The sequence below is a fragment of the Pelmatolapia mariae genome, linkage group LG3_W (genome assembly GCF_036321145.2).
Source record: "Pelmatolapia mariae isolate MD_Pm_ZW linkage group LG3_W, Pm_UMD_F_2, whole genome shotgun sequence".
NCBI lineage: Eukaryota > Metazoa > Chordata > Actinopteri > Cichliformes > Cichlidae > Pelmatolapia > Pelmatolapia mariae.
The window spans coordinates 84,488,035-84,514,265 of NC_086229.1; the positions used below are offsets into that span (position 1 = coordinate 84,488,035).

At 38.7% G+C, this 26,231-nt stretch overlaps 2 long non-coding RNA genes across 2 annotated transcripts; both read right to left on the bottom strand.

The window, feature by feature from the left end:
• Nucleotides 1–520: 520 nt before the first annotated feature.
• LOC134619392 (uncharacterized) lies at nucleotides 521–2,893 on the bottom strand. Its single transcript, XR_010091972.1, has 5 exons — nucleotides 2,816–2,893; nucleotides 1,942–2,103; nucleotides 1,568–1,692; nucleotides 1,362–1,463; nucleotides 521–1,219 (listed from the first exon to the last, which is right to left on the bottom strand). It is a non-coding gene; the product is annotated as an uncharacterized LOC134619392 (long non-coding RNA).
• An 11,835-nt stretch (nucleotides 2,894–14,728) lies between these two features.
• LOC134619394 (uncharacterized) lies at nucleotides 14,729–17,408 on the bottom strand. Its single transcript, XR_010091974.1, has 3 exons — nucleotides 17,341–17,408; nucleotides 15,770–15,862; nucleotides 14,729–14,825 (listed from the first exon to the last, which is right to left on the bottom strand). It is a non-coding gene; the product is annotated as an uncharacterized LOC134619394 (long non-coding RNA).
• Between the last annotated feature and the right edge of the window lie 8,823 nt (nucleotides 17,409–26,231).

Below are 26,231 nucleotides of genomic sequence, written 5' to 3' on the forward strand. Positions count from 1 at the left end.
CTGGACTGTCACTATTATTACATGCTGTGAACATAAGTAGCTTTGATCACAGTTTATGTTGTAAAAGAGAAGGAATATTGAAAAAAAGATCTACATTGTGATATTATTTCTTCCAAACTGACCAGAAACATGCTTGTCAGACTCTCACAGCACAGGATCAGACTCACTGTGCATGACGGCTCAGGTCAATAATGTTTGTTAGATTGTCAGTTGTTTAGTATACTTCTGTACAGTTAGGGTCACCATCTCTGTTTCAGTATAATTAATATGCAGAAAACACTAAAAGTTGATTGTCTTCCAATATTCTAGCATAATTAAAAAACTTTGACTTTGTTAGTACATATTGTTACTGTCCTAATGCCAATATGATTCTTCATAACTCCTGCTTTGAAATACTGAGCTTTAAAATTGACCTGATGAAAGATAATTTACAGTGGCAGTCTGTCAGGATAATTCTGACTGTAAGATCACTGTATTAATCTGAATCCTTCTGAAATGTGCTGTGAATGAATGCTGATGCAACTCACTGTGGGAAAGCTGTTAATAAAATGAATCTGTGACACATGCAACACATTCACAGAGGAAGAGGACACAAAGGGAGGACACGCAGAGGCTGTGTTAAAGTCAGAAATCCAAATCTTTAGTCAAAAACAGGCGTCGGTTACAAACAGGAAGACAAGCAGTCCATCAAACAGTCTACAGGGTCAAACATACAGAGAATTCAAACAGCAGTAAAAAATAACTGGACACTGAAAAACTTAAAGCAATGTGTGACGCAATAAAAGGAAGCAGTGCAGTATATTCACTGAATTACAAAATTACAAAAGAGAAAAACGACGATTTCTAAGGTTTGTTTTCTAAATGCAGGCAGAGTGTGGCTGGTAAAGATGGAAACATACAGAATGTAAACTGTGTGAGTTTGGTGAACTTTGTTAGTAACAAATGAGGTAAAAAAACAACCCAAAACAGACAAAACACAGAAAGAGGCTCTCAGTATTCATTAATAATTAGAAAGCATCTAAACATTCTGGTCGTGGATTTTTACAGTCTTAGTTCCGCTCGCTGTCATCATTATAATCATCATGATCAATGGCGAGGTCCTGAGGTGGGCGGGGCTGTCTCTGGTGATGAAACCATGAAGGAACACCATCTGGCACGTGTTGGTGAAACATCCCAGTACACTGGTTTAGTTTCCTCTCCAGCTGGTTGACATTTGACACTTCAACATTAAGGGGAAGAAGAAGAAACAGTGTTAGGTCAGGTGACCACATGGTTTCTAAAAAAACTGACAGGAAGTAACCAGGCCGTTAGAAATGGATATCATGTGTTTATAGTTACTGTAGTTAGATAGCTCTACTTACCAAAAGCAAAGCTGCTGAATGTTGCAGGAACATGCTCATGTGTGGTGGTCATTCAGTGCTGCTCCGGCAGGTTAGACAGTCCAAGACTGATATCCTGCCCATCTGAGAGTTTGAAAACATACATGCAAAGATTTAATTGTATTACAGTCAAAGTTGGATGTTCGTTTTTGTCCTTTAAAAATGTTTGTGTATTTGAAAGCACTAACATTTAGGGATGACTCGGATCGTCTCTCTCTAAGAGTATCTCCTTTAAAGGGGAGACAAGTGTGTCCACTGATCCACGTCACTTTACCTGGATGATGACTCCTCTCTCCCTCACCCAGAAACACTCCTAAAATAACCAAGCAAATAAATAATACTGAAGATTTACTCACATTACAAAAACATCAAAAACATCTCCCTTTGATTCCATTCCTCCATTCCTGCTGAACATCAGGCAACAAATGTCCCAGTAAATCACAGTAAAATGTAAAGCACATGTTTTCTCTGCTTTGTCTAACCTCTGCAGAGCCTCTGTCAAGAAAAACATATCTGTAAGCATAAAACAAATATACATTTCATAACACGTCACTGGACAAACCTCGGTCAGTTGATTTCCTCTGTGCAGTGCAGACGAGCATCAGTCAGCAAGTCAAGGTGGTGAGATGGACTGGTGCTCTTTGTGACTCTGCTAGTTCTTCTGAGGAAACACCACCGTCTCTCCACACCGTCACCATCTGTGAGCACAAACTGCCGCTCTGCTCTGTCAGCATGTAGGAAATCACATATCACACACACAAGGGTGAAGAAACATTAGAGCTCGAGTTTGGATACTTTAGATCTAAACAGATCAAACTAGCTCTTAGTCTCAGCGATCAGACAAACAATGATGCCAAACTGATTCTGTATGAATACAATATGGTATTTTCAATACAGGTGTCAAATTAATGTATTAAAACTAATACAGATATATGTATATATATTTTTGATAAATTAGTTTGCTAAATTAGAATATATATATATTTTTTTTTTCATTTAACAATTGCAACTGAAAGAAATTACATATTGAACAAAAATATATTGTCACATTCTGCATTCTCAAATACAAATTTCGCAAAGTAAATTTTTGATTAACAGAAAAAATATGAATTACAAAAAATAATTGTATATTATTAAAATATTATGCAACAGTGACCAAAGTCAGAATCATCATTACAGTACTGTGGACTTACTGCTTGCCTAATAGTGATAAACTTCAGGGGAGATAATTGATGACAGAAAACTGTAAACAACACTCTGAAGTCTGAAGCTTCTTTTCTTGTTTCTGTGACCTCATCACGCTGACAGACTTGAAGTTGCTAAAGATTTTAAAAAGTGATAATTATAGGGAAGAAACTTCTCTTTTTCATCCGTTTAATCAAACATTTGATGCCTCAGCTGTCTCAGTCCTATAGCATTCTGCAACTACAACTAACCTGAGGAGGCTTGGATTTGGCTGCAGGTGCCCTTGTACATCCTTCTCAGCAGCACACATGTGGGTACCATTGAATCACACTTCGTCCTGAGCTTTGCTTCATCACAAGACTAAAGGTGGCATCCCGTGTCACGGTCTTATCATCATCCAATTGGAGAAGAAACATTTACGGTCATCCTGGTTTTGTTTTCTGATCCTGCAAAAAGACTGAGGACAACAAAGCCCAGAGAACAAGAGATACACAACATCCAACATTCAGACTCAACAGCCTCCATAAATGAAGAGCACCACGTTGGTCCAGTTATACTAGATATAAGCATACTTCACATTACTGTGTATGAATAATAATCAAGAGACAAACTGTGAAGATGCAGAGCATGAGGTCCCATCATCAGACTGCAAACAAACATCCACCAGGCTTCTTTGTTGGCAGAGGTGATGATTCTCCCATCAGGGATCAGTAGCGTGTATTAACCTGTGGTATAAGCAGCAGTCACTGAAATGTTACTGTTTCAGATAAGAAATCTAGCACATAAAAGCAAGGGTGGGAGGGATCTCTACAAACTGACTTACCTCTGCGAGTGTGAGGCTGTTCCTCCAGCTTCAACAAAAATCTGACTCTCCAGTCACAGACAAACAAAAAACTCCAGCTGGGAGATAGAAAACGCAGGGTTTCCATAAAAAGACTCTCTTAGAATCAGCAATCAGAAAATCATTGGTTCATATTACAATTAAATATGACCAGGCTCCTTAAATGTAAGCAGTTAAGATCTGATTTGATTTACATCCTTCACAGAGCGCATTTGTCCAGGCTGTCAGGTAAACATAGAATTAATCTCAGGTAACATGACTCACAGTAGAGATTCAGTAAGAAAGATTGCTAGCTCTAATATTATTACCTCACCAACAGCTCAGATTTCTAGAAGTATTTAAACAAATGTCAGTCTATCGATTCATTTTCTTCTGAATATTCAATTCATGTTCACAGTGGGAGGGTGGGGGGTATCGTGGAATTTTGTAAATAAAGTCTGCAACACAGAAAGAGCTGTGATCAAGCTATTTATTACTGCGCGCAGGAGAGCCAACACACATCAAACATCACAGTTCACAGTCATGTCAGCTCTGCCACAGAAGTCGTGCTCCCACTCCTTTATGCATTCCAAGGAAGAGGGAGGAAGTTACAAACTGATCCTACCACACTTCACGCGCCTCGCTATGAAACCTAACGGATCAATGGTTATGCTGTTTTGTGCCCTTGGCCTTATCAGCACCTGTAAAGGGAGTTGTTTTCTCAAACTGCTGATGCTGAAGTAAGTTCATCTAGTTTTAGAAACTTTCACTGAACAGTCTATAACAGTGTCACAACTAAGCATATGCATAAGCACTTAAATACTTTAAATGAGAATAATAGAAAATTTCTATTACAGGAGCCAGAGCCTGTCCCAGTAGTCACAGGTAGAGCACACCTGGACAAGTACCAGTCTGTCAGAGGACTAACAGAGAGACAGACATCAGAGTAACAAATCTATTTAAAATTAATGTAAGCTTGCTACAGCTGTATGTATGAACATGTGTTTCTGTGCTCTCAGTCCACCTCTCAGGAACCTGGAGTTCATTTTTAGTCTACTTTAAACAGACCTCACAAAAGGCTGATGTGGCTGGATCAGTAGTCTGATTTAAGTACGATACCTTTGGCCAGGGATTAATCTGGTACATCGCTTCACTGCAGTCTTACAAATTATCCCCACACCTGAATAAAAAATATTGATATTTACAAATAACAGATTCAGCTGATGCAGCCTGACTCAATCTGATTCCAGATGTTCAGCACACACAGAGACACAGAGGGACTGTTTAAAGTTTAGTGTTAACCTGAGTCACTGATCATTTACAGTATTACAGAGTCTGGCAGTCTTTGCATGATGTCCACGTCACTGTAAGTTTCTAGCTGACTCTCAGGTGTGACAGGTGTGCCAGCAGGAAAGAGTAATAAGAACCTGCAGCCTGAGGTTTGTCATGCAGGATTAAAGGAGCCAGGCTTTGTTCACACAGCCAGGATTGTATTTTACACTGACCCTGGGTCAGTATAAGTATCATACAGTTTAAACGAAGCACTGAAACTTGCACATATTTATTACAGATGCATTGAAGCTAATCGGGATATTTACTGTCAATCTGTGGCTGCGATTAATCACTTTACTGGAAACTTTATTAACTAGTAACTTCATCAGTCATGACAGAAGCTAATATTTCTGTGCTAACATCGTTTAAACAGTAACAGCTTTGCAACAATATAAGCTAACGTTTACACCGCAACTTTAAGCTAGCACCATAAAGACGGTAAAACACGTAATAATATCTACAAATGCATCTTAAAGCTGTTATATTAGCACTCGCTGTATTACTAACATAACCACATTAACATTATTGACACTCGCTGACTTTTAATAGTCATTCTATAAATGCTGTCCATTTAAATGGTCTTACCTGTAACACTGCTGTATCCACCGGATTCCAGCCAGAGTGGATTCTGGAGTCTTCCACGCTCCTGTCAGTGATCCTCCATCTGGATGGATGATAACAACCTTCTGAACAATCTAGCAGGTGGATGGCCCACATCTATGGGACTGATTTCTGCTAATAACGCCCATTGTATGGACTGATAACAGCCGAAGCGGGTGAACAAAGTCACCCAGTCGCTAGCTGTGCCATTACCCAGCATACACCTCTCCCTCCATAAATGCAATAAACGATACAAAAGTAATGGCCTATAATTAATTTATCTGCTGTATCTGCTGTTTCTCAGGTAGTTGCTTACATTATATAATATATTGTGTTCAGTACACGTCACTACAATGTGATTTCGGAAATGTATAAATATACGAACAACAGGCTCTTCCGCGGAAATCTCTTGTCGTCAATAAACAACGTTTAGGGAGCAGCATAGTGTTCAATAGGAGGACCCTGCACGTCAATTCTCGACGCCAGGGGGGTACCCTGCGCGTCGATAAGTGAAGCAGAGGGAGCCTGACCATGCGTCACACATTTGACGAGTTGGGAGTGAGAACGTGTTGCATCCTTAGCTATCTAAGTTTGATAGTGTAAAGTGGCATAAATATTTATTCACTATAATGAGGCTGTGAATTATACTGTGTGTTTTGTTTGTGTGCATGTGTGTGTGAAGGGGGAGGGCGGGTTACCTGGCAATTACCCTTTAAGAGCAGATGGTAGGAAACTGAATATTCAAATAAAAGTTAGAAATACTTAAAAATATACTGGTGGCAGGGGTGGGGGCCAAAGCCTAAAGACCCTACACCCCCACACCCCTAACCCCGCAAACCCATTGATCACAAATAATGTGGTAATAGAATATGGAATTTATTATTAAGACGTTTATGAAAATGATGAGTTAACAAACAGTAGGAAAAAAAACAAAAAAAACAAAAAAAAACCAAAACAAACAGTACTGTTTTAAATTTTAATAAAGTATTACTATTTTCTGCTTCAAGGCATTACTTTTGAGATTATTATACATATTAGAAAATATAGCATAATGATAATACTAGTTATTTCAAACTTTACAAACCACCCAGCAGTATGTAAAGTCAAATTGTAAAATACAAGTAAATAACAATTGCACAACAGAATGTCAATGTAATGAACACACCGACACACTTACTTAGTTACTTACAAAGCACACTGCTTAGGTAAATGATCTCAGTACTTGTTCATCACTGAGCAATTTGTTAGTATGTGTTTCGAGCCAAACAAATGACAGGGAGAGAGAGAGAGAGAGTGACGTTAGGACACGTCGTACTATGGCAATCGTTGGGATGCGCATGCGCAGACAGATTGCGCGACCGGCGGGCCTTGAACTTTCTAAGGGAAAAAACACTTTCTCACGGACGGACGGTGACAGCGAAGCGGATAATAGTCTTGAGTATCTGCTGGTCTTTGAAGCTCTGGATTCTGGGACTGTTGGAAAAGGTAAAACATTTTCATTAAAACCTTTTTACTGTTTTGTTTTTGTTACTCGTCATTGTAGCTTGTTGTTAATGTTGTGCTAACAATAACGGTTAGCTATTTTAGCTACGTTAGCCGTTGATGTTAACGCAATTTAGTATCCGGTGTTGTGCCAAAAAGTGATTGCCTGCCAAAAACTGATTTCCAATGTTTCCGTGTATTTTTTATGTGTAATATCTTTATGTATGTTGGTAAATAGACTTCGGTGAACAGGGTTTACAAAGGGGTTATATATAGAATTAAAAAATTATCTGTTTTTTCAAGTATCTTTACAGCTCTGTGTTATTGTACTTACATTATAACCAATCCGGTCCTTTATCCTCACTTAAAATATTTTTACAGAACTATTGTCATATTTGCTGCCATTTCTGGTGTCCTCTTGGCCAACTTACTCTTACAAAAGACATTTTTAATGTTAATGAGATTTTTTTAACTGCATGAATAAAGGTTATATAAAAGTCACTGCCAAAAACTGATTGCGGCTTCTACCTTGTTACACGAATGTTGTTTGTGGCTCAATATGACTTTATGTCATCCATGAGGGATGCATTTGACATATGTTTCACATATTATAGCCCAACAAGTTACTTATAGCAGTTTAAATACGACCAATCAGTTTTTGGCAAATACCGGAAATCACTTTTTGGCACAACCGGTATACAGAACTGTTTTCCTAACAAAACCACTGTTTTAAGTGAAGGTGCTCCCAACTAATTTGAACCTTTGGCTTCTAAAATATGTGGTTCTATTGCGTGCTGCGTACATAACGTAATGTCAGCTAGACCGATATTAAAATTTATAATACTGTTAAAGTCACTAAAATGGCGCCTGAAGCCTGTTTTGACATGAGCTCTGTGTCTGCTCTAGAAACTCAGAAATTCAGTAGAGCTGAGCCGTACATTAAATACATCAGCCTGTACTTTGCATTCTGTAAGAGCTGTATAAAATACAGCTATGCATAGGTGTTTTGAATGAATAGAAATGTGACACATGAGAAGGTGTGACTGTTCCTGTATAACTTATTTTCGGACTAGTTAACAAGTTATGCTCCGGTCATTTGATGTTACCAAGATAGATGTCCTTTTGTAATATAGTTAAAAAAAATTTGTACATTTCATTTATCCACCATCATACATTAAGCCAAGAAGAAGTCATTATACTAACAAGAGGTATCAACACTGGGCCAAAGTTCAGCACGTGGTTAAAGTTTGTAATCCAGCCAGGGTGTAAATATCACTCAGCAGCCAGAGCTGAAGCAGGTAGCATCAACACAAAAATCTAATCTACCCGGCTTAAAGCACAAGACCACCTCTGACCAAAAAGCTGTAGATTTTTCTTGTTTGCACAAATTAATTCAGATTCACACTAATTCTGTTCACAGCTCCAACGAAATGAGGAAGAGGAGGGGGAGAAAAACAATTAGGTTGAATTACAATTGGATGGAAGGCGAGGACAAGGAGAAGGAAGCTTAGGATGAAGAGGAAGAGAAGCAGCAGGAGCATCTTTAGGGATCTCTATGATGTCATAGAGGGTTGTTTCATTAATATTGTCCTCTCACAAAGAAAGATGACTTGTTTTAGTTCACCTGTATTAAATAGTGATGCGCAAAACATTGTGGAAAACCATGGAGCAGGCACGTATAGTGCATCTGCAGGTAAATGAACATCAAATCTCTCAGACTAAAATCTGTATTATACTTTTAGTCTTAAGAACATATGTTGTATATTTATCACCCTTATGATAAAACCCATGTCAGCCATTGGTTTATGGACTTTGTATTTTGAAGCCTCAACATTTGCTTTATTGCTATCGCTATGTTGTTTTTTGTTAGCCTTTTAGGACCATATTAGGACGAGGGATCAGAATCTGGAGTCGTGCACACTACTGTTTCATTTAGTGTGTATCCATAAGATTTGTACAGCAGATCCAAGTTGTGCCTTCAAAACAGGAACGTTGTCTGCATAGAGGAGAACTTTAATAGCAGGCTTGTACAAAGTGAGGCTTTGTGCTCACATTTGCTACAAACACTTGTTTTAATTCTGTCACCCTGTTTAGATGCAGAATTCAGTTGAAATCAGGCAAGAACTGGACTTGTTTTTTGTAATGTGTTCTTGTGAATTAATTTTGTATCGCATACATTTGATTTGACTTTCTGCGAGACAACAGTCGTCCACTGGCCAAAGAAAGTTTTCCAAATACCTCCACGTCATCAAGCCTGGATTTAGAAAAGCATAGCAAAAAAATCTGCACCTCCTGCTTCACATGCAATTTGTGTTTGTGTGTTCAGAGGCGGCGGCGAGAGGGGAGACCTCAGCTCATCCAGCTGGAGGGCCTGACCAGGAGGAGTAGGACATTAACTCTGCTCTTCCAGGGCACCCTGCAGACTCGGCTGCTGGCATCGGCGAGGGATGACGTGAACGCCAAACTGGAGTCCATCACAGGTCGACTGCAGGTATGTGAGTCAGACCTGAGCAGGATTTCACTTTTCTCTCTTCTTTATAATTGACCCTTGTTTTCTCTCTCTCAGCTCCTTGTCTCAGAGTGGAAGGGATTTGAAGCACAAAGGGAGGAGCTTGTCGTTTGGTTGGCTGATATCGATGTCCACCTGAGTGGACACCAGCTGACAGGAAACACCTGTGAAAAACTGAAACAACTGCAGGTGTGGGCTTGTTTTGATATGACATATATTTGATATGATACATACGTCAGAGACATTATCCTAAACTGGACTAACAAAGGACCAACATGAAACTTGCCTTACATAACGCTGAAGTTCATTGATAATTTTAATCAAAAACTTGTTGTTGAAATATTTTTACTGAACATGCAAACATCTGCTGATGAAAATGTCTTGATTTATTGGTCTGTTATGAAGCTATTGCTATTTCTAATATGTTTTATCACTTTCTGATGTTTTATTAATTAAACAATACATGTATTAATTGTTGTGTTATCTATAGATATAGTATTTACATATATTTATTTATAGTATAGTAAAAATGTTTAATTATTATTGTTTAAATGACTAATATGTGACATGTATTAGTAGTGATGTTGTGCTGAGGGTTAAAATGCCTTTTTGCCTTTTGGTATATTACGAAATGTCAATAAACCATTAATATATGTCTATGCTGTGCTCGTATTTATTTTACCCTACTCAAATTCAATTTATGATACATTTTATTTTGAAAGATTTATAATGGTTCTTTAAAGAACCATTTCAAAAAAGGTTCTTTAAAATGGTTTTTTAAAGAACCATTTGAAGGACCTTTTTAAAAGTGGTTCTTTAAAGAACCATTTTAAAAAAGGTTCTTTGAAAAACCATTAAAGGTGCCCCAAAGAACCATTTCTTGATGGTTCTTTGGGGCACCTTTAAAGGTTCTTCAATGAACCACTGAAAGAAATGGTTCTTCAAAGAACCATTGTTTGAAAGGTTCTTTGTGGCACCAAAAAAGGTTCTTCTATGGCATCAGTCTAAAGAACCACTTTTGGTTCCAGTTGGCACCTTTATTTTTCTGAGTGTGTAAAAGAAGAATGAATACAGAACCACAGACTACCCTCACTCCGAGTACTCATCTTCATATTTTTGTCTTGTTGGCTTGCCTCTCACTGCCATCCAGGGAAGGATCGACTTTATTTTGAAGTTATTTTGCTTTGCATGTTTGCTGTGTTTTACTCTGTTCCAATGTGGAGTGTTTTTATTTTTATTTTTTTGTATTGCATGTTTTGGTTATATTTTTGTGAAGTGTTTTATTTATATTGCATGTTTTATCAAATATATTAACTTGTCCCGGAGAGACTCCGCCCACTTCTAATCATAAATCAGGTACACCTGGGAGGGCACAGAGGTGAATAAGAGGGCCTGGCAGACGATAGAGAAGAGGCCCGAGAGAGAGAGAGCGACAGCGATGCCGCAGTGAATGGGGTCAGGCGGCGGCGGCTGCAAACCCGCAGACGGGCTGTTTGGCGGGCGGTGAGAGTGCTCAGTGACACATAGGACTGGTGGAGCTTGGCGTCAAGCAGGCAGGAAGATACAGCGCCAGCGACCAGGGACGCGGAGCGAGCGGTCCGACTGCTGCAGCAACAGGAGGCCAGATTACGCGTCTGCGGGGAATTAGAGGCGGCGAGGCGGGTCGGTGCCGATTGGCGGTTACAAAGAAGCGGCGGGTAGAGTTAAGAGCTCTACCCACCCGGGGTAAGTCTTTTGACTTGTCCCCTTTAATGAATGATAGCTGCCTGAAAGAGTATTGACTGCCGCTGCCTTTCTTTAGCGCACCGGGGCGCGGAACACTGAGAGGAAGGCGAGGACGCCGCCGGTGTTCCAGATCAACTGGCGTTTAGATTAACTGGCGTTGGTCGAACAGATGTGTGGCAGTCTTGCGTTTCAGGACCTGCTACCAACAAAGCAGCAAAAAACAAAAACGCCAAATGTGTCATCTGTGACACTTGTGAGGTTATCGTTCCCCTCGCACGTTTTATTTCTCCGGTTTCAACGTTTTTGCTTCACGACTAAAGCGAGCAGTTTACTTTGTGTGCACCAACATGGACTCGAGTCAACCAGCGCCACCTCTGGCCAAGTGCCACAGCCTACAGCCAGATCAACTTGTGACACACATCTGCAGCATGTTTAAATTCGTTTCATGCACAATACATTTGTACCTTTCAATTGTGTGTTTGAGTCATGCAAAGAAACCTTCGAAATGAATGAAATGATATCATGTATCTATTTTGGACCACATCTGTAAGAAATTCCAAATTATATACACAAAGTCATAGGAATCACCACCCCTGTTCATCATGATCTTAATATTTTTGCCCATAAGAAAAACGTCTTGAACAAAAATGACACATCAATATTTCATTAGTGTTGTCACATCACATCCTGTAAGCATAGTCTGTCTGTGTCTTTTCTCTGCAAACAAACATTTTAGAGTTGGTAGTTATATACAGTCTGTATAAGTGTGGTTAATCCAATAAACATTTGTAAGGAGATGGCAGTTACTGTGAATTTACAGCAGTTACACAGTGATTGGTAATAAACAGTCCCCAAAACTTGCATATGATCTTCAATTTGGAATCCATCTACTGACTATCACATAGCAGCTGGAGCAGTCTCCAATGGAGGTGAGTCCACTGCTGCCACCTGTGGCCAAGAACCATAGCCTACTACTAGATTAACTTGTGACACACATCTGCACCTGCTTCTATGATCACATTGAGTAGAGGCTGAGTGGCTGCACTTACACCTGGGGTCCGTTCTTCGTACCTCGCTAAGTAAGTTAGCTGGATTTGATTGTTGACGATTTCGCGTGATCTTGGATCGTTCGGTTCTCCGAAGCTCATCCGGGACTTGCTGTCATAGCAACAGATCTGCTTGGGAGCAGGTTTACTTTATGTAAACAGGATTAGATCGCGGCCACTCAGGTATGTCCGCTTCAGTTATACGAAAGCAACAGCGATATTTCTCCACTGTTTTTCCATAAATAAATATTATCAATATAACTAAAGATAATGCAGTATTTGATTCTTTTATTGATGTTATACAGATACATACAGGTCATTTCCTAAAAAAAGGAAAATGTACTATTAATCATTCTATTTCATGTATTTGATTATTTGAGATGTAATTCATATTTTAGAGTAGTAATAGTAAATTGAGAGACCACGGCTACAAAAGCGAAGGTGGATTTGGGAAGTCTGTCGCAGCCATGTCCTGTCCGTTTGTACGCGAGCAACCCAACCCATTGCGGAAGGTGCAAGATTGATAAGGAGAGTTTTCAGAATTCAGTGTATATAGACAGGATCCTTTAGCTCAGCGCGACAGTGTGCTCATAGAGAGATATCGCTGGGGTGTGACGAGGGGGTGCAGGACCACCACCTGTCTTTATTTGCTCTGCCCTTTTCTGCAATATAAGTGATCAATATTACCATTCTGTAAAATATTCTTATATTTCACTTTTACTTGTTCCCACACTCTAAGAAATAAAACGTTGGATTTAATTGACAAAGTTAAGGCAATCTTTTCCACAAAACCTGGTCAATTAAACATAAATCAATATGGTTGTTATCTGCAATTTCAATGGTGATGTATATCAGAAGTGAAATTGTTCTATAAAAGCAACAGCTTTCCTTTCATTGTTACTATTTAACACTATTAATTAGAATTTAAACACTTTGTTCATTTTATTAACTGTATTGCTTTAGGTTCAATTGACAATATTAATTTGAATTTAATGGCACCATTTAGATTGTGTTTTGGACCTAATTAATTTGATTAATAATGATTTAATGAATAGTTTCATCTATATGCTAAATGTTTAGGTATCAACAAAACAAGTCTAGAAAGGTTCCTGAGTTGTCATCTATACATTGTAATTAGGTGTTTGGACCTTTCAGAGGTCTTCAGCAAAGGTCTAACACTTAACTACAGAGTACAGGTGACAACTCAAGAACCTTTTTACACTTGCTCACACGTTAACATTTGTAACATTCAAGATCCTTGCACTTCAATAGAAAACTCTTACACTAAAGCTTACATAAAGTGTAAATGCAAAAAAGGGTGCTGCATCAACAACTTTATTTACGGTAAGCCTTAACAAGGCAAAGCTTCTACAGGGAACAACACCGCATAAGGCAATATTAAATGCTTAAAGTGCATGACCAAAATTTAAACATTGGAAACAACTTTCGAGTTTCAAAAAAGTGACATTGTAGTGTGCCGTAAGATGTCAAATTCAATACAACAACTTGTGATTCTAGTCAGATCTGCAGATTTACCACAGCAACTTAAAAATCACTGTATAATGCAATTACAGAAAATACTTAAGTGACACAAAAAGGTAAATCTGGACAATTTAGTTCCCAGTTCCAAAAAGCTGATTCAGAATTATAAGTTTTCTATTATATAATAAATCTTATTATAAAAATCATAATTTTACAATTAAAAAAATGCATATAGCAAATCTCAAAATATTCTTAATTAAATGCTAAGACCAAAAATCCAGCACTTAACTTGACAACCTTAGAACCTTTTCACATTTGTTTGCACATACACTTTAACATTTATAACACTCAAGATCCTTGACCTACAATGGAAACCTGGTACACCAGAGCTAATATGAAGTGTAAATACAAAAAAAAAAAAATTGTGTTGCTTTAACAACTTGAACAAAAGCCTTTACTGAGGCAAAGCTTAAACAGGGAAACAACACTGCATAATGCAACATTAAATGAAGTGTGTAAAACAAAATGTAAACATCTGAAACAACTTTCCAGTTTCAACTAAGTGACAGTGTAGTGAGGACTAGGATGTCAAACCTGCCAGAATGATTTCAGGATCTACAGTTGTAGGTCTGCAATGGCTACAGTCTGCAGAATTACCACAGCAACTCAAACTGAAGAAAATGTTGTGAAACAAGAAAATATATCCATCTGGGTAATTTTGTCCCCAATTCAAAAAACTCTGTTTCTGAATTATGTTTTCTTTTCCACAATCAAAAGAAAAATGGCATTCAGTAAATCTCTTAAATATTAAAAGCTATGACAAAATATTTACAAACAACGATCAACATATATATATTTATAAACTTTTAAACAGTAAAACTTTTAGTCAGCAAGAAAACAGAGCACTTATTTTGGGGGACATTTCGATCTGGAAGAGTCATTGCGTCTCCTTTTGGCAGAGTTTGTTCTTCAGCACTTGTATTTTGTTAGACAGTTTTTTGTCTTCCAGTCCCATGAGCACCTTCTGGAAGAACTCAAATGTGTAGCGAAGTGGCTTTGGGTAACTCAGATTGAGGCAGTTAATTAGCCCAAACAAAAGTGCACACCTGCTCGCCACATTGTGAAGATCCTGCAAGACGGTGCATCTCTCAATAATGATGCCAACATCTTCAAGGGAGTCATCAGGCTGTGCTCCTTCGTGGATTATTTTATAAACACCCCAAATCCATCCTTTCGAGCTCTTCAGCTTCCATCACGTTGAAATCCTGAAAAGGACAGAAATATTTTAAATCCGTTGTATTTTGGTCATCCCATCATCTGTCTATTCACTCCATTTTAGTTAAATGGTCCACACTACCATAATTACACAGATCCCTGAATGAGACTGAGGAGAACAGACCAAAGAAAAGTGTGGATTTAAGACTATCACCAAATAAAGACCAAGAAGAAGAGAAATGAAACCTGGACTGGGCAGAAGGAGCATGCAGCGGTGCACACCGTTAAGCCCGGTTCACACGGCAGGAGTTTCAAACGGCCAAGAGAGTTCCAGACCGCACAAGTATCGAATAACAAAAACAAAACTAAAAAACTGACACTTGTGGGTGACCCTACCATGTGTGGTGTACAGCCACATGATGCTAATGAAACACCCTATGAGCACATTTTTCTCGCGAACATTCCCAGGGCAAACAGCAAATCTCAAACCCTCTTGAGATAAAATGTGACTTTGGAGTAAATAACCAAGTTGGCCAAGGAGGGGGCATTTCCAATAGTTGTGTGAGTTGTAATGGAAAGGATAACAAAAACAATAAAATGGCTGTAAGATGAAGGGTTGGAATCCAGCAGCAGCTGAATGCTACCTGCTACACAACAGGTGGTGAGTACTTTGCCCTCTACACTGACTGAAGAGTTAATTTACACCTCACTCAGATGGACCTGTGCCAAAGTAATAACATTATTAATAATAATATTAATATTGTGCTGACCAGGGTTATTTTCTTTAGTTTAGCATAAAACAATGTAAGTGAATGGAAACAAAATCCTAGTAGTTCCCATGCACTTTGTTGTAAGCTAATTTAAAGAAAACTGATTGCTGCCAGATCAGGAGAATGCCTGATCTGGCAGCATTTTTCAACTTACAAAACTCTGGGAATTATGACAGTCAAAATTTTACTGAGGGGTGAAAATATCCCTTTAAAAATAAACTTACCATGTACTCTTTGATGATATTTTGAGGGTTCTCATTCAGGTATATAATCACAGCTTGAAGGATGCATTCACACTTCACTTCGATTCGGGAACTCTAAACAAAACACCACATGCAGGGCAATTACTGTTTTGATGTTAGTAGAGACCCCCACAAACATAAAAAGACAGTTTTTATTGTTGTTTAACCAATTCATAATTGTTTGTAAGTAATTTTAAACATGCTTTTTCCCCAAAAAAGATGAATTTATAATCCTCATTTCACAACTTGCAGGGAGAAACAATGTCACAGTAATGTAACGTAGCCTGCTAGTTGACAATCTAGATCTATGGTTTTTAACTGGATGCACAGCAGACACCTACTTTCACAAATGTCTGCTTTTCCAAAATATACTAAAGGGCAAAGCAGATTTTATTCCAATATTTAAAGTGACAGTGTGTAGTTTTCTGCCATTAGGGGGCAACACGTTGCAAGCAAGCACTATTTTGTGTTAGAGAATGAGAAGCTTACAAATTCATTCCCATAAAGATTATATGTCAACTAGCTTTCCAACAATATCTTCACGTTGAAGTAACTGCTCCAATAACTTTAGCAGTGGAATATATTGAAAGGTTTTTTTTGTTTTTTCCTCTAGAACATATTCCTCTGGCTCAACAACATTAAACTTTTCATAGTAAAACTTCTTGCGCTTAAATGTTGTTTCAAGTGATCCTCCTTTTGCAATACTTTTAAGTAGTGGATTTCCAGTGTATAATGCAGTGCACAACTCATTCACTAGCGATGCACTAACATCAATATTATGCTCCTTGAGAACAGCCAAAGTTAAACTATTTGTTAAGGGTAAAGCAGAAGTAGTGAATAGAAAATGTAGCCCCTCGATTAAATTGTCGATTGCTGATGTTGGTACATGTGAAAAGACCTCCAACTTCAATAAAACCAAGGCAAGGTTTTTAACTACAGCTTCCTCCAAATTTTCACTAACTACACCAGCTTCACAATGCAAGTAAGAGGTCCCTTCATCTGCAGACTCCTCAGAAAGATCATTTTTACTTGTAAATTCAGTTCTTTTCACCATTTCATTTTTGAAATCTCTTAGCATGCATGTATGAATGTTTTCTACTCTTGTGTCTGGAAAGTACCATATACATTAGTTTTGAAAGAACAATTTTGATAAACACAATCTACTGTCTCAAACCTCTTGAGATGTTTATTAATATGGAGGAAGCATTCTCTGCTTGTTGATATGTGGCTTTCAGAACAAGAAGGACAAGTCAAAATAACATGTTCTACAGTGTGAGAGGTCTTAGCAACATGTGCACGACTTAGATGAGTCCTAAGACCACCCCATGTTTTGAAAGTACAAAGACAATGACTGTAAATGCATGGATATGAGCGTCTCAGACCAAGAATTGAGTGTTTAAGTCTCAAGTGTTTTAGAATTTGGTACCTTTTAGATACACTTAAAGAGCAAAGCTTACAACACCACATTTATAACCTAAAAGACCAAATAAGAGAATTCAAAATGTAAAATTGCATATTAAAGAAAAAGTAAATAATATGAAAGCATTTTGTACCTTTACATGCACTTTTGGAGCACAGCTCAAATCTCCACAGCTCCAAATTCCACAAGCAGCAACCTGAGAGAAAAAGAAAACCACAAAATAAAATCGTGTACAGTGAGACACATGCAAGGGGTTGCACGGAGATGGTCTAAACTTAAGAACACTCCTGTTTCTTTTAAAATGTATTAATAATACAAGTTAAATTTCAAATGCTCCAACATTTCTGTTACTCATTTTATAAATCATGCCTTCTATCTCCAATCGATTGTCTTCTGTTCATGTGACCACGTTTACCATTATATACCGGAGCAGCCCAGTCTGAACGTGACCCCCTTGCCCCCCAAAATAAAATCAAGTATACTAGGTGGTTAGTGCTCCGTTTGTGTCGGTTTGTGCTGGTAAAATCATCGTTTGTATTGCTACTGTGTCAAGGATATTACACTTTTATTTAATAGGTTATTCAGCGTTCACGAGCCCCCCCCCCAAGCAACACGAAAATGGCCCAAAATAGGTCAAAACATGCCACAAAATGCTCGGGTGCGAGCGAGCGTTCCCTACGACGTCTACATCACCCGGACGCTCACTCGCGCCCGTAAGCACGGGGAGCGTGCTCGACGCCCGTGACGTCATCGCGAAAAACTAAAACATTAATAACTGCAAAACCGTAGCAGCACAAATGTTAATTTTACCGGCACAAACAAGCACTAACCAAGCAGAGCATTTTGTGGCATGTTTTTTTTGTCCTATTTTGGGCCGTTTTTGTGTTGCTTGGGGGGACTGGTGAACTCTGAATGATCTATGAAATAAAAGTGTAATCACTTTGACACCATAGTGATACAAACGATGATTTTATCAGCACAAACCGACACAAACGGAGCATTAACCACCCAGTATACTTGATTTTATTTTTGGGGGTAAGTGGGGGTCACCTTCAGAGGTAAGCTAAGCAAGCAGTGGATAGCTAACGTTCTCCTAACTTGATACTGCAATAAAACAAATAAAATAAGTGTGCTATTCGGAGTGCGAATGAAATTTTAAACGCAGATGGGGCAATATTCAAATGTGCAGTAACATCGAATATGCAAATCAATGTTTCCAATGCTAGCTAAATGCTACAAAATGCTAAAACCTACAGACAACACACGGCCCATATATTTACCGGAAAAATATACGCCATATATTATCACAAAGTACTAGTTAAATTATATTCTATTAAAAATACGAAGAAATTACCTTAACTCCAGCGGATGAATAGTGATTAATCCCTCTTTCCAGACACGTGGCCAAAGCACACTGTGGCGTAGATGAAGAAGGTGAATGCGTATGCGCGAAGATTTTTTTCATTCTCTGCGCATGCTCAGAAAGGATGTGGAAAGGGCTCTTTGGATTTAATTAAATGTGTTCAATAAATTGAAAATATCACTATTATTTAACATTAAAACGGTTTAGAATTAATTAAATCAAATTTAAAAATATTAATTACACACATAAGATTAACAATTTTAAGTATATTGAACATAAAACTATGAATTAATTTTTAAAAAGCCCATGTTTCATTTTTTAGAGTGCATGTTCTAGTTGGTCCTGTTGTGGCTCTAATGTGAAAGAGGATATGATGTAATATAATATAATGTGGTATAATATCACATGATATAATGTAATATCATGGAGCACTTACGAGTTTAATTTGTCAGCAACTTTCTGCCAGCCCCCTCTCCTTGCTTTTGCAGCCTTTGCAGTGTTCCCCTGCGTTTTAATTAAACTCTGACACTCCTGAAATCCCTCAGTCAAGAGTTCTTGCTCTGCTGCCGTGAAATACTGAGCGCGCTCCTTCGACATCTTCGCCGACCAATCACAGGGTTGCCGATCAATGTTTCTACTATCGATGCGTAGCCCCTTTTAAGCCACCCAGTGATCTCAGATTACTTCATCCAGCTATACTAATCGTCAACAACAGGTGTGTTCGGAGAACCGGATTAGCGAGCTCAAAGTTAGCGCGATGATTTGATCTTGGATGTGTCATTTGATCTTGGATGTAGTAAGCGAGGTACGAAGAACGGACCCCAGGTGCATCCAAATCTACCCACAAACATGTTGAAAGATGCAATGCCAGCAATGTGGATTGTCAACACTAAAAACAATCATTAAGCAAAGACAACAGGGATCAATTGTTTCTGTTTATTATCCAGCCAGATTAACTTGTGACACACATCTGTAGCTGGCTCTATCACCACATTTGAATTTGTTTTATGCACAATACATTTGTAACTGTCATTGTTTTCCATCCTTTCCAAAAAACCGTTCAACTGAATGATATGCAGTTTTGCTTATTTTGAGCTTATCATACACTTGAAAATTCCGAAATCAGCACTCCTTTTGTTTATATCATTTCACAGCAAAGACTTATGTATTCAACAAATATATTACACATTAATGTTTGACTACTGTTCTCACAACACATTCTGTCAGCACAGTCAGCATGTCTATCCCTATTGTAGAATATATTTTCAATGACCTTTCCCAGGTATGTTGTGCCAGTGGTGAGAGAAGCTCAGGTGCAGAGACTGATCAGTGTGTAAGATCACCAAATCGATACCTAAGACGGAAACACCTTGAATGGGTTACTTAAACATCACTGGGTGAAATGTCACTTTGGTGCACCAACAGAACACTTGTAGTTCACGTAACCTGCATGCCTTTGCACTGTAAAGAGACTGGAGCACCTAAAGTACACATGAAAACATTGACAGATTCACAGATAAGGCTTTTGCACAGAAATCTGCATTACCTGCACATCTGAACATGTTTAATTGCTTCACTCAACAGCCTGACGTCAGATGAATGACTCTGATTCTGATCTAATTTTTCCTGCAGATTGAATGTACCTTCTGTGCAAATTGGTACCATACAGTGTTCGTGGACTTCATCTGTAAAGAAGGCGACTACAAATGTTGTGCATGCCAAATAAACGTGAAAAAAAATGTTTATTTAACCACACTTATACAGACTGTATATATCTACCACCTCTAAAATGTTTGTTTGCAGAGAAAAGACACAGGCACACTATGCTAACAACATGTGATGTTACAACACTGGTGAGATATTAGTGTGTCATATATATTTGTTCACGACATTTTCCTAATGGGCAAAGGTATTGATATCATGATGAACGAGGGTGGTGATTCTTATGACTTTGTTTACATAATTTGGCATTTTGTACAAATGTAGGTCAATAATAGATACATGATATAATTTCATTCATTTCGAAGGTTTATTTGCATGACGCACAGACAGAATTGAAAGGTACAAATGTATTGTGCATGAAACGAATACAAACGCCTCGGGAGTGAGAACGGGCTCGCTGCAGATGTGTGTCACAAGTTGATATGGCTGTAGGCTGTGGCACTTGGCCAGAGGTGGCGCTGGTTGATTCGAGTCCATGTTGGTGCACACAAAGTAAACTTCACGCTTTAGTTGTGAGGATAAAACGCTGAAACCGGAGAAATAAAACGTGCGAGGGGAACGATAACGACGACAAGAGTCTCCCGATCGTTTATTCTCGCTGTCCTGTGAACAACACCGGCGTGGTGTTAATTGTTTGCCGTTTTCGCGATCGCGTCGCGCATGAGGATTTTACCAGGTAAACTCGCGACATTTTTAAACATTTTGTTGTTCAATGGCATCAAGACTGACGGAGTGTGTTTGAGATAACCTCACAAGTGTCACGGATGACACATTTGGCGTTTTTTTTTTTTGTTTGTTTTTTTTTTTGTTTTTTGTTTTTTTGCTGGTTTGTCGGTAGCAGCTCCTGAAACGCAAGACTGCCACACATCTGTTCGACCAACGCCAGTTAATCTAAACGCCAGTTGATCTGGAACACCGGGTTTCCCTTCTGCACCGCTTCACTGGATTTTTAATTCTTAGTGACTTTTATACCGTGGCGGACGCCACTGGACTTTTAATGTTGTGTTTTATTGATTTTTTTTATTGTGTTGCCCCCTGGCCAGGGCTGTTTTAAATCCTTTTATATTTTTAACTGTTTAAATATAATAAATTATATTTTAGCCTTACAGTTTTTAATCGTGTGCTTTCCCTTGGCTATTCCACTGCTCTGTCCGTTTTGAGGAGGGTTTCCCTCTCTTTAATAACATTTGTTCCAAAAAAAACAAAAAAACACCTTCCCTCCGTTACACTTACATATTTTTCACTCAGACAAATTGGCTGGTTAGCCAGGGACTGTCATGTGAGCATCAACTAAACGCACCTACACAGAATTCTTTTTTTTTTTTTTTTTTTCTTTTTTTTTTTTTTTTTTTAAATGAAGCAAGTTGCTTTGGACTCACTGAATGTCATTGACTCGAAGACACCAGGGCCCTGTTTCAGAAAGCCGGTTTAGTGCAAACTCTGAGTAAGTATACCCTGAGTTAACGAAAACTCTGGGTTTTCGGTTTCACAAAGCGAGTTTAGATTAATTCTGGGTGAGTTACTATGACGACACACTCCGTGAAGCTAACCTGCCCCCTAGCAGGTTTACTTCAACTAACCCTGACTGTCTCCGCCTCTTTGTCGGAAACCTGACTGTAGGAAGTGTCAGACATGGCGTGCCCCTTCCTTGAAGAGCCAGTAGATGTTGAAGCCCAAATTCTCCGCAGAGCTCTCCGCCGGGAGAGAGTGATTAGAGCGCGTTTGGACATTTTATCATTTCCTGATGATTTTCTCTGTGAACGTTACCGTTTGTCAGCACAATCTATAATTTATTTGAATAACATCCTCAGGCCTTATATTGCTCATGTGAGACATGCGCGGACATTCTCTCAGTTCTGTACATATTATTTGTATTGCACTTCGTTTTTTTGCAAACGGGAGCTTTCTGTATAATACTGGTGACGCTGAGCACGTTTCCAAGGCTACCGTCTGTCGGGCAGTCAGGAATGTTACAGTTGCACTGAAACGTCTCCTGTACTCGTTTGTGGTGTTCCCCGGTCATAGACCCACACGATTTATCAAAGAGGGATTCCACAAAATTGCAGGTATCAGGATGAACAAAACCTAATTCATGATGTGGTGATACTTGAACTACTACTTAAATTTTACATTTATTTTCAGGGTTCCCAGGCGTGATTGGCTGTGTAGATGGCACTCACATTCCAATCATTGCTCCTTCAGTAAATGAAGGAGACTATGTGAACAGGAAGTCTTTCCACAGCATTAATGTACAGGTACATAGTTCCCTGTAGCATTTCAAACTAACAAATTATTTCATTAAAGTAATGGAGTATAGTAATTAACCTCTTATGTAGGCACTTGTGTCTTGCGGGGTTATTGACTCAGAGGATGTCCCCGCAGAGATGCCTTCAGCCACAGGGCGCCCACTGTTTTGGCTGGGGCCAACTGCTCAGCCTCTGTGAGTGGTGGTGGTGGAGGACCCCCACCTGTTTTTCGGGCCTCCGCTTTTTTTCTGTTGGCTATAACGGGTCACATTTGAGCATACTGAGTAAGCAAATATGTACTTGTAATGTGCTCAGATAATTTCAATAAGTGCTTACAGAGAGAAAAATAATGTAGCCTCTAACTGCAATTGATTTACATAGGACAAACAGACCAAGCACTATGGCTCATAATACAATTACACCTGTTTGGACTATATTTTTATATTTCATTTTTACTTGCTGCCAGGAACGTTTGGGGCCTGTTGGGTTGCACCTGCGCTCACATCACATCACAAAATAAAATGTATAAAATAAAATGAAATATAATAAAATAACGTGTTAAATGGGTGGAAATCCCTAGATCAATGTTTAAATTAACACTCACGCATTGACTCTGTCGGCTATGTTTTGCCATGCATGCTCCCTTTCTTTTGCAGCTGAGGCTGTGTTACTTTTTTTCCGGAAAATTTGCATGTTATCGGCATATGCTGCCATCAGAATTTCGGCCTCAAGCGCTGTAAAATACATTGACCGCGCCTTCTTTCCCTCCGTCTCCATGGTGACTCGCTTAATCTGTGCTCCACTAATCAGGGCTTTATGCGCGCGCTTAACTTGGGGTTAAAGTTGATTGAACTAATTGTTATCAGCCTTTCTGAAACCGAATATTCCGAGTTGGACAGTTCGGGGTTACTCAACCCTGAGTATCATTTTTAACTCTGAGTTTTCTAAACCGGCTTTCTGAAACAGGGCCCAGTCCCTGAATATTTAAAACATAAATAAATAAATAAAAAGCGCTGTTGGCCGCTGTTGTTTTTAAGTTTGCACAAATCTGTTAACACAATCATTATGAACAAGTTTTGTTTAAGGTCCAAACACTACCTTCAAGTGTTTGTATTTGAAATCAAAAGTCTGCACATCTTACCTTTATCAACAATGCTGACGATAATAATCTGTTTCTTGTTTCGGACTTTAAAAGCCTCATCGAGGTTTGCCTGAGCCGGTGAGTGAAGCTTGCGCGTTTAGGCATCTTTGTGCTTTTTATACACCAGTGCTGTATGTATCACTCAGCGGAGCTATATCACCGCTCTGATACACTGCGGAGTGATACAGCGTTATATCCCAAAAGTACACCTGCCCCTTTTGTATCTCTAAAATTTTAACATTTAACAAACTTTCTTTTTTGCACTGAATTGCAAGGCAAATAAACTGAATCATCATAAATACAATATTTTATATTTAATGGAAATCTTTTAAAGTTCGGAGCCGGTGTAAGAATTGAAGTTTGCGTGTGCGTTTTACCGGAGCTGTATCCGGTATAGCTGGCTAGCTCGCGGAGTGATACAGCACTGGTGTATAAAAACGCACACGCAAACTTCAATTCTTACACCGGCTCCGAACGATGAAGTGGGATGCAGAGATCATGTTCATAGAATCATGTATTTTGTTTATGTACAGTGTTTTATTTTTACATTTTTATTGCATGCTTTTATTGTACTTATTGTCGATGTGTTCCGGAGAGACTCCGCCCCATTTCTAATCACTGGTTAGTAATTTTGTGAAGCCACATCGAAGAGGCTCGGATGAGCTTGCCACAGTTCTAAAAGTTGTGCCTCCGTGACGTGTCCAGATCATGCGCCGCACCGCTGTGCTGCTCCTGCTTTTCACTTTCGTTTCTGTATTTGCGCGTGCGCAGTTTGAGAGACTGCGTTGAAACCCTCATGACGGACGACAGGATTTCAGTTTTGATTTTCGTACGATTAAACGGTTGGTGATCGGGAGCTGGTCGTGGGGTGTTAATCGCTTCTCGTTACCCCATCGTGTACTACACTACACTATGCACGACACACGATTAAGGCGAAACTCGGCCGATGTGTATGCGTATGAAGTGTATGCGGCAGAGTTCGGAAAGAACTTCCCCCCCCCCCCCCCCCCCCCCATTAATTTATTAAATTTATGCACACATTTACAATCTCTCGTTGGGAGAGAGATGTATATATATAGAGAGATCTCGCCATCCTTACTCAATTTAGTTTTTTTTTTTTCTTTGTTTGTCTACGCTTCTCTAGACTATAGAAATAAGATGAATTTTTCCCCATGCTCAATCCACTTGGCTCTAGACCTTACATATGCTCCTTTAGCCTTAATCAAGTACCCCTCTAGCTGGTTTTGTAAAGATTGTAAGCGTTCTGACTCTTCTGCAGTCATACAAGGCTTACCACATAATAAATGTATTTGTTCAATTAGATTTTTGTTCACGTATGCGTAAGGCAGACACTTGCTTTCCCGTTTCTATAGCTAATTGTTTAACACTATATTTAAACCATTCCCATTTACTGACATTAGTCATGCTCATATTGTTAATTTCTAATTTAGGTTTTTTAACTTGTGTACAGAAGTCTTTGTTTTGTAATAAACTATTGTTAAATTTCCATATGTTTTCAGATCTTTGTTGTTTACGTAGAGATAATAAGAGACTTATTAGACAATGATCAGTAAGTGGGGTTGACTGGGTCTCACATTTCATAACATATGATGATACCGTTTGGGAGACAAGCCAATAATCTAATCTTGAACATACGTTTTTATTTGATGGACTAAACCAAGTGTATTTCTTCGTATTTGGGTTTGTCATCCTCCAATAATCGATCATATTAGTTGTTGTACAAAAGTCACAAATAATGCTATCGTGTTCTGGTTGTTTCCCTCTCTGTGGTTGCCTGTCAAGCCATGAGTTAGGAGCCAGGTTAAAATCGCCTCCAGTTATTACCTGGGTAGAACCATATAGTACTCCAATTTGCAATTAATTTACTTAAGTTTGACATCATGTTTCTATTTAGAGACCTGTTATTGTATCCATACACATTAATAAGAATAATTTTCTGTTCACAGACTTCTACCAACACCATGATCCAATGTCCCATTCCATCGCTTTTACGGTCAATAACTCTCCCTGCAAGTTAAATAAAATCATCACTCCTGCTGAGTGAGTAGTACCATGTGAATAAAGAATACTTTCTCCCCCTTGATGTTTCCAAAATGTTTCCTCTTCCTTACTAGAATGTGTTTCTTGTAAAACCAAAGCGTTTGCCTTAATTTCCTTGCAGAATAGAAACATGGCCTTACGTTTGACGTTGTTTTTTTAATCCTCGAACATTTTAGGAACTTAATAGAACAGCCATATATAAGATAAAGAAAAAAAAACACAAAACAAAACACAAGAACTAAATACAAAACAAGAACAGTATCGGCTTCTTTGGCACTTACTAGAAGTGCTTGAAGCAGGAATAAGCCTAGTGTCCTACCTATGTAATCATAACAGTACTCAGACCCTATCACAGTACTACCCCCTTTATATAAGTAGCAGTTTTAACTCTCCATAGCTCGCATTTAACTACGACATTACTTTTTGACCCTCTCATATTTTTATTTACGTATTTTTAATATATATGTATATATCAACATATATATATATAT